The sequence below is a fragment of the Haliotis cracherodii genome, unplaced genomic scaffold (assembly GCF_022045235.1).
Source record: "Haliotis cracherodii isolate W230 unplaced genomic scaffold, xgHalCrac1.p SCAF_4, whole genome shotgun sequence".
Classification (NCBI taxonomy): domain Eukaryota; kingdom Metazoa; phylum Mollusca; class Gastropoda; order Lepetellida; family Haliotidae; genus Haliotis; species Haliotis cracherodii.
The window spans coordinates 31605572-31615922 of record NW_027266297.1 but is presented as its reverse complement, the minus strand read 5'-3'; the positions used below and the strand labels follow the sequence as shown (position 1 = coordinate 31615922).

The 10351-nt window shown below is 38.2% G+C and overlaps 1 protein-coding gene across 1 annotated transcript in view; it reads right to left on the bottom strand.

Moving 5' to 3' along the window:
- The window catches only part of LOC139480559 (receptor-type tyrosine-protein phosphatase S-like), a 140931-nt gene extending 131048 nt beyond the window's left edge, over nucleotides 1-9883 (bottom strand). Inside the window, exon 1 of the mRNA XM_071263699.1 lies at nucleotides 9860-9883. The gene's annotated coding sequence lies outside the window, so the exon portion shown is untranslated. The remainder of the gene's footprint in view (nucleotides 1-9859) is intronic.
- Between the last annotated feature and the right edge of the window lie 468 nt (nucleotides 9884-10351).

Sequence of the window (10351 nt, the reverse complement as noted above, 5' to 3'; positions counted from 1 at the left end):
CGGCGTCTCAGCTTAATGTGGGAGGAAAGCCCGAAGTGATGCAGGTCTCAGACGTTTTCCACGTCGGTGAAACCCACGAGCACGGGTATGGTGCTGACAAACCTAGAAACATAATCCGGGCGAACCAGGATTCGAACCCACAATCATACTGGTTTCTGGCGTGGCCAAGGGACGCAACTCTGCACAGGGAATCGCGCCGCTTTTGACGACTGGGCCACCCGTGCCCCATCAGCAACACTACGATGACTGGTCAATAAGTTATTGTTATTGATGCTGTATGCTCATGGTTCCTAGGTGTATGGACATGTTGATATCGCGCAACTGTTTTGTTAAAGTCAAGTAGTACTGTGTGATTAAGCTGCAGTGAATCATATGAAAATGATAACATAGAAGTGAACGACACTATTTATAGGTCTCTCTAAATGCATATCTGGCTTGTGGTGATTCCAGGTGAGTTGCCCAACTCAATATATGATCAATATATCATTTTATTACTGTCGTAAAAGGCATATCTGGCTTGTTTGCATTTGAAAATGTGAATTATATAGTGATGTATTTAGATCTTGGTGATAGTAGGTAATTATTATTGACTGTTTTCATTTATTGAATATCGCATTCCTCGTCATTGTGGGTTAGTTTGATTGATAGATATGTTTATTTGTTTGTTCCTTTCTTTCATTTTCAAAAGAAAGTAGAAATTGTGTCCATACAACTTTCTTGTACTAATGGGTAGCCCATATTTGAATTGCTTCAGTTTATGTGTAAACAAATTGTGCACGCAATTGAGATTTCTTCATATGATAGCAAGATAATCAATCGTCCAACCTGCAGTTAGTAGTTAGTATTTCAAATTTTTCTTAGTCATATTTACTTAAATTAGTAGTGTGTAAAAAATCTCAAAAACATTAATTTTCTTAAGTTCGTCGAGACAAAAATTAATCCTATTTTGTTGTATGGAGCTGAGATATGGGTGCACGCCTTTGTACATCTTTTGGAAGTTTTACAGATTATTACGCCAAATGCAGTTGTGTATGGTGTATGTGGTAGATTTTCATTATCTATATATGCACAGGTTGTAGTTATAAAGTATATCCTCATTTCAACATATTCTTGACATGATCACTGAAAGACTAAAGGGTGTGTATATACAGAAACACGGCACTATTATAGTCACCAAAATATAAATTTATATGTAATGTATAAAACTCAATTTATAACTGAGGAATATCTTTTGAAGCCTCTTTTCCAAAAAATAGAATATCTTTTTCTCGAAAAAGATGCTCATCGCATACTCTTAACATTGTACAGGGAAGATACGCACAAATGTTAAAAGAGTGAGAGGGTGAGTTTGGTTTTACGCCGCCGTTATATTGAAATACATTCGAAAAACATTCCGACTCCTCGGGTGTTAAAAGAAAACATAAACAAAACAAATATTGTATTTAAGAGAGGTTGTCGCTTAAGATTGAAGTCTGTTATAGTAAAGGCGAAATATACTCTTCAAAATAAGTGGGGGATCATGAGCTATTAATGTTATGATCGGTCGTCAGAAGAAACATCAGCCTTGAAAACATCCTCTCTGCACATGACTAGTTATAAAGAAAGAAAAGGGTATAATCCAAGAGTTATAAACTTTGGATATATACAATATAAGAAAAATATTGTTATTTTAAGACCTAGAGAGGATATGCATATCATTTTGGCTAGAACATTTTGTAAAATGACCCAATACTATACATGTATCATATTTTTTCTCATGTTAAAGTATACAATATCAGATTATTTTCATGTTGATAGTATGCAATATCAGTTTGTTGTCATGAAAATTGTATATAGTATGCAATTTCAGATCGTGTCATGTTAATAGTATACATTATCAGACGGTGTCCTGTTGATAGCATACAATATCATATTGTGTCATGTTAATAGTATACAATATCATATTGTGTCATGTTAATAGTATACAATATCATATTGTGTCATGTTAATAGTATACAATATCATATGCCCTGTAAATAGTATACAATATCAGATTGTGTCCTGTTGATAGTATACAATATCAGATTGTGTCATGTTAATAGTATACAATATCATTTTGTGTCATGTTAATTGCATACAATATCATATTGTGTCCTGTTGATAGTATACACTATTGGATTGTATCATGTTAACAGTATACAATATCATAATGTGTCATGATAATAGTATATAATATCATATTGTGTCATGTTAATAGTATACATTATCAGATTGTGTCCTGTTGATAGTATACCATGTTAGATTGTATCATGTTAATAGTATACAATATAATATTGTTTCATGCTAATAGTAAACAATATCGGATTGTGTCAGTTCAATTCAATTCTTTATTGCATGAAAGGCCACAGGCCTATATACAACGATGTTACATAACATATTTATAAGATACAAAATCCAGTATACAATGGAGTTACATAACATAATGATAAGATACAAAGTCAAGGTAACAATTCACTTCGAAATAAAAACGCATGATGTATGAATGTATGCCAGTTGATATATTAGAAGATCCTGCAGGACAGTAATGAAGACAATCCTATAGCATTAAAATGAGATAAAGACCACTGCGTGAGTACTTGTTTCTTAGATTTTCTTAATAGGGCAAATAAACATAAAATGATATTAATCTTCGACAACAATGTCACAGAATGGACATAACCTTAGGGGAAATCCCTATAACTGATGAAAATCTTTGTGTTAATATTTAGATCATTCAGGTCAAGTCTAAAACAAATAACGATGTTACGAAAATTCCTGTTCCGTAAGTTTGATAAATAAGATTCTGGTTCAAGCAATGACTTGAACTGGCGATATGTATCATATCTTGAACTTTCGTAAATATCTGAATGCCATTTCTGATGAAAGATATGAAAACATTAATGAAAACATTTGCATTACCAATTGTCTGGAGTATATATTTAAGATGTACCCATCCTCAAATCCTCATTTGATGACGTCACAAGTGCACCTAGTAACCTCACGTGACTGATGACGTCACATAACCTTGACCTTGGGGGGTGGAGGGGTGGGGGGTGTTGTCATGCGATCAATGACCTCGTATAACCTTGACCAACAATCTCGTATAACAGTTGTATCAACAATTGTTTCCGGACAGTTGAAAGTAAAAACACTTGTGTAAACACGAGATTGTTTTGAAAGGAAATACTTAAATCAACGAGGGCGTATTTGAAACGTGTGGTGGGGGAGGGGTGTTGTCAACGTCAATGCCTCATTAATAGGCAAGATAACTCATTGATATGTAAATGTATAAGTGATGTATCAGGTTAATTAGATGAGTACAGGGTCAACTGACCAAATGCAATCATGCAACTAATTACTCGAGCATTCTTTAACAAAGAACAATGGATAGTAATGAATATCCTTATATGGAAACTAAGGTCACCAATCCCTCATTAATAGGCAAGATAACTCATTAATATGTAAATGTATAAGTGATGTATCAGGTTAATTGGATGAATTCAGGGTCAACTGACCAGATGTAACCATGCAACTAATTACTCGAGCATTCCTTAACAAAGAACAATGGATAGTAATGAATATCCTTATATGGAAACTTGACATCGCGCGCGAAATGGAATGCTATTGCGACAGCATTTTGGCGCCTTTTTTAACATTTTCTCCATGCGCATTCGGGGCTGCGTCTGCTGAGAATATCAGCCCGGGAAGAAGAGTATGATCTATGTCAATATGTCAATATGTTATAAAACTCAACGGTAGTGTTGAGTGACTGACATTTTCACTCTAACCTTGCTGACAGATAAGACGTCCGTTTTCAACATGAAGAGAGTTTCAGAGGATATATTTGGACCTACGGTCGTTTTCACAAAGCGTGGCAAGACCAAGTCGAGAAAAACATGTCGGAGAAAATCAATGGCATCAAAGGGGTCGCCGAAGAGACTGGTTGCATCTAAGAAGAAAAAGATGACAACCAAGAAGGGGAAAATGACTATATCGAAAATACAACCCATGTCGAAAATAAAGGCTGTTCTGAAACGAATCCAACCTGTCTTGGAGCGTCGCATGGCTGAAGGGTATAAAAGAATGCTTCAGACCCTCTCATCGCGCACTTATCGTATTTGATCACTATGGAGGTTACCACCTGTCCAGACTGGCAAGAGTTTTACGTGAAAAGATAATCTATAGAGACATGAGAAGCAGGTGCACAGGTCAACTCAAGACTCACCTTCTCTTCTTCCTCCTGTGGATAAACACCTTACTCCTCCTCCTCCTGTGGATAAACACCCTCCTCCTCCTGTGGATAAACACCCTCCTCCTCCTGTGGATAAACACCCACCTCCTCCTCCTCCTCTGGATAAACACCCTCCTTTTCCTCCTCCTCCTCTGAATAAACACCCTCCTCCTCCTCCTCTGAATAAACACCCTCCTCCTCCTCTGGATAAACACCCTCCTCCTCCTCTGGATAAACACCCTTCTCCTCTTCCTCCTCTGGATAAACACCCTCCTCCTCCTCCTCTGGATAAACACCCTCCTCCTCCTCCTCCTCCTCTGGATAAACACCCTCCTCCTCCTCCTCTGGATAAACACCCTCCTCCTCCTCTGGATAAACACCCTACTCTTCCTCCTCCTCTGGATAAACACCCTCTTCCTCCTCCTCTGGATAAACACCCTCCTCCTCCACCTCTGGATAAACACCCTCCTCCTCCTCCTCAGAAAACCTGTCTCGAAAATCAAAGCTGCTGTGAAACGAATCCAAGCTGTCTTTAAGCATCGCAATTGTGAAGGGTATTAAAGAATGGTTCAGACCCTCTCATCTCGCACTTGTATTTGATCACTATGGAGGTTACCACCTGTCCAGACTGTGGCAAGAGTTTTACGCGAAAAGATAATCTACAGAGACATCAGAAGCAGATGCATAGGTCAACTCAAGACTCGTCTTCTCTTCTTCCTCCTCTGGATAAACACCTTACTCCTCCTCCTCCCGATAAACACCCTCCTCCTCCTCATCAGGAAATATCTCCACGTTTGCTTTCATCTCGGGAGCACCAGCGACACGGACGATTCAAGTTCCTTATACCCTCCAATAGCATCGTTGTTGGACCCAGTGGATGCGGAAAGTCGGTGTTTGTCTTCAACCTATTACGTCATGGATTCGTTCAACCCCTGCCCGACTGTATTGTCTGGTGTTATACTGTGTGGCAACCTCTTTACGATAGCATTCTTCAAACTTTACCTCAAGTACGGTTTGTTAAAGGAATACCTTACAATCTCGCAGATGAAAATTTCTTCGATGCCCGTAATCAGAACATGATGGTGTTGGATGACTTTTTGTCTGAAGCAAAGAATGACAATCGGATTTCCCGTCTGTTTACCCAAACCTCCCACCACAAAAATGTCATTATCTTTTTGCTATTGCAAAACCTCTTCCCGAGAGGTAAGGAATCTAGGGACATTGCTCTAAATTCTCATTATGTCACACTTTTCAATTCGCCAGTGGACAGACAACAGGTGAAGTTATTCGCCAGAAGAATATTTCCTGAAGACATTGGTAAATTTATGACTCTTTATGAAAGGGCAGTTGAAACCCCTTATGGACACCTTACAGTGGATCTCAAACCCGGTACAAGTGAGAAGAATAGATTACATGTCAACGTCTTGACAACCAACGACAATCAACCTGATCACAGTGCTTCACAACAACAACAACAACAACGGGTAAAAGATGTCTCTCTAGCATTAGACGTTCAGACAGCTCCTGACATTCGTGCTGATCACACTTCAACTTCCAAAGAAAGGTCTCTTAGCTCTGACGACGACAACGTTGAAACAGCATCCATCTCGAGTGACGACACAGGACCTTTTACCATGGCCACTGCGTGTACTGACTGCGGCGTATTGATAGACAATATGCACGATCTACAGCGACATATCAGATCGTGGTGTACAGCAAACGACGACTTGAAATGCAAAAGAAAACGTCTCAGATACTAGAGTGACGACAACGGTGACGACGATGAGGAACGACTTCCTGAACAGAAAGGTGGAGGTCTCGCTGTCAAACGTCGTCGCTGGAAGCCGCCAAACACCGACGTGGATGCGGAGGAGCGGCAAAATATTGGTTTACAATTCATCTGGAATCGTGTGTACAACATCAAGCACGACGCGATGAAACTCAAGAGGAAAAAGTACAGACAACAGGGTCGAACAGAAGAATGGATTGACAGAAAAATGAAACAGATGTGGGAAAGTGAATTGAACGACAGCCTCAAAAGTGTCATAGAGTTCGCCCAATATTTTAGACAGGCGCCTCTATTTCAACCCATCCTAGACAGCCTGAGCGATATGGATCCTGGAACTGATCAATCTATTATCAAAAACAAGATCGCTCGTTTCACGAAAACTGTGATGAAAGACATTCTGACTCGTGTAGACATACCCGAAGCAGATAGTGACACTGAATCTATCTCAGCCGCCGATGATGGCGATGACGAGCAGAGCGAGCAAGAATAAAAACCTTGTTCTCGTGTTACAACCCTTCAGTCGAGATTTTGTGTTACACGCATCAATGACACGGAAGAATCGATCACCAAGTCGAGGTAAAGGAAGAAGATTTGGACTTATCCATGTATTGAAAACACGACCTGTCATTACGTCAAAACAGATTTCTCTAAATGACAGTTTCCTGGCGTCAAAGAAACGCCTGGTCGTATACATCAGGAGACCGGTCAAGTTGGGACCTCCGGGATGCAAACATCTATAAATGTCACAAAGTTGGTCGTCTCCATCAGGTGCATCCAAGTGGTGTATTTCATGTTGAGAATAAACGCTTTAAACTTTTCTAAAATCATTCAACCGTCAAGGTTATTAATTATTTTGAAAATCGTTGAAATCACTCGAACTCTACACTTGTAAAGACATACAGCCTGTGCTGTTAATAAAAGCCTTATTACAGTTTATATTTTGTTGTTGTTTTAATTCATATTTCTATGATGTCATACATATGGTCAATATGCCTCTGGAAAGCAATTATCTCTGCAAGCCGATCACACGACAGTTTGCTTGTGTTTTTTTTAGTGTCATACATTTACTAACACGAACTTGTCTGTCGTAAAACCACACTGTTAACACTTCAATCAACGAGAACCGTGAACCTACAGTGAGTGAGTGAGTGAGCGCTTTTAGCAATATTCCAGTAATATCACGGCGGGGGACACCACAAATGGGCTTCACACATTGTACCCATTTCGGGAATCGAACCCGGGTCTTCGTCGTGACGAGCGAACGCTTTAACCACTAGGCTACCCGACCGCCCCTACGTATAGATTCACATCATAGATCCTTGGTATTGAATAAGTATCCCACCTCATTCGAGGTGCTCTGACGTCAGCACTTACAAAAAAAAAGGAGCTATTTTCAACAAATTGTCACAGGATAGGTTTTCAATAGCCTATTTAGGCAGAAATTTGATTGTTAAAACGAACAATTGTCCAGCTTGCCACTCAAGGGGTTAAACTTTTGGAACTATATTTAAATGAGAATCTTGCGTGCCCGGAGACTTTAGAAAATTGGTATCTTTGTAAAACTGTTTAGTGTTAAATATTATTGTTTAATCACGTTTTATATACATGCAATGAATAAATATTCTTGATATGAGTGTATTGTCATTTTTATTTATTTTAACATATACCAAAACCTGATACAAAACAGTCAATAAAGCTTGTGATATTCGCTGCAAGAGGATGTGAGTTAAAGGTGATGAACACTGTGATGTGACATGGGGAAATAATAGAAAACATATACAATAATTGGTATCAATAAACTTAAGAAATTTTGATTTGGTAAAATACAATGTATAACGCTTAGCATTGATTTTTTAAATTTTCCGACTCGCAGACGAACTCGCATTAGTTTTTTCGTTAAAAATCGAAATGGATGTTAATCAAGTTCTATTCGATAGCTAAACTACGGAAAGATGCATATGAAAATCATGTACACGTTGCTGAGATGATCGCCTGACTTCTGAATACTTTTTGGAAGATATTAGACATAAACACAATTTATGAAAATTATTCTTATAACTGCAAATTAACACGAATATACACTCATACTGTAAGTAGGTCAAGGGTCATATGTATTCGGGCAGTGTTTGAAGTAAAATGCTCGAATTTCAACTCGTGAAATAGTCGTTCATTGGTTTCTCCTGTAATTACAAATACTCTGAATGAAGCATAATAGACACATACTTTAGACTTTAATTCTCGTGCAAAACACTGTATTCTCCCACCGAATATCATGTTTCCCACTTGATTTTGTTATAACGCACAGAGGCGAGGTTTCCAGCTAACACCCCTGAAATTAATGCTAGGCGTCTTATAGTGAGGGTAATAGCGAGTCGTACACAGGCGTGGGTTACAAGATTACAAGCAGTTTCGCAAATTGCTACTCACTTTTCGTGTAACCTGTATGATGAGATATGATTTTACTTGGTGTTCACAGGAAGAATATACTCCCCCCTCTTTTTTTATGTTTCTGTGACAACTACAGACACCCTCCAATGTATTAAGGACGTATTATTATATATTGGGTCAATGGGTCTGGTTTACAAATGCTAAAATCGAACTTGTTCTTTTTTTAAAAGTGCACAGTTAATAACAAGTTTGGTATTTGTAAGCCGAATTCATTGGCCCACTGACATAGTTTATCATGTTGTCGTAGCGTTATGACCTCTTTGTGAAACAGCATCTAATTAAAACGGACACAAACACTTTTCAAATTGCTTATTAGAGAGAGACCCGGCGCTTATAAAAGACTCGGCTCTCACTAGACACATCCCGTGTGCGACATACGCTTGCAGTCGGAAAGCGCACGTTAAATCTCCAATATAAGTAAGTAAGTAGACACAGCATCCCGTGTGCGAAATACGCATCAGTCGGAAAGCGGTAGCCAACCAGCATAGTACATGTACCTCTGCCACAGGCCAGCGCCATATGACGATTCGTCACATCTTTCACAGACTATTCAAGATATTGCATATGCTTTTCATCCGTTTCATGTTTGACAAGTCTGCACATTCTCATAAACAAATGTCAAAGCATGGTTACGGTTCATAAAGAAAGTAACCTCATACGTGAAAATCGACTTGTTTTGGCGTAGTTATCCTTTGTTTACATTGGTTGCTCTCATCGAAGCCCAACGGAGAGCTAGCGATACGGTCACTTTGGTGTATAAATATATATTGTCATGCAACTCACTGTCGCAGGTGCAGTAGCATATCTATATAATTATGCAAAACAATATGTAAAGCGCCTCCTCCCAAATACTTGCATTAGTCCGTTCTATACTGATTTCTGAAAAGGCGCGCTTGTTTACAAACAAGAGAAAAGTCCGATCACGTGATATACCAATTAGGCTGTGGCAGAGTATTATGTGACGGAGTGTGAGCGATGGTCTGTTGATAGGACTATTCCCCTTACCACTGTTTAAAATGAAGATTTAATTACAGTTGTATTTGTAATGGTATTCTTTTCTAATGTTTGATGCTTTCAATAACTAAAATCAAAAACGAAGATTATTGAATCAGATTTTAGTGACATAAAAGTGTAAGAATTGCGTTGATGTAAAATCACTAAACATATATGTTTGGTTCATATCAAACACTTGTTTGAAGGAAAGTATTATCTGAAAAGTCGTGTCGTACAATGAAAATAGACACGATAAACGTTTTTGTGTTTTTGTTCAAGTGGCTTAGCAACAGCATCGGATTATCCTACAATAGTCTAATAAACTTCTATAGTAATCAGCAAAGATTTTGTTTGTATAATTGAACAATAAAATGTCTTACCTTCATCTCATGGTGAAAATCCCGCTCTCCAAATATGATGTGACACTTTTAAGTCCCTGGATCCATCACATGTTTCCCATAATGTTCTATAACTGTCGGTTGCTGATGTTGTTTACATTATTGTCGAGGTAGTCTTGAATATATATATTTCATTGAATGGAGGAACAAATGCCACAGGTTTGTAAGAATTTTGGTTAATAATTCGATTGGTCCCTTCGTTAGTGTCTATAAGATATTTACAAATTTCTTTTGTTCGAAAGTCAGTCGCGATCAGTGATTTATTCACTACAAATTCACATTCTAAATAGTACCCACGTCCTCTTCCAATTACTCCTCGAATGAAATCGTTATCAACACGGAAACTCATATCATTTTTGAATTTATCAATTCTTTTTGGGGTACACAAATCGTACTTAGAAATGATCTCCCTTCCATCCATTTTTTTTTTCAAATAAAATGTATTCAGATAGAATTAAAAAAAATTTCAAAACA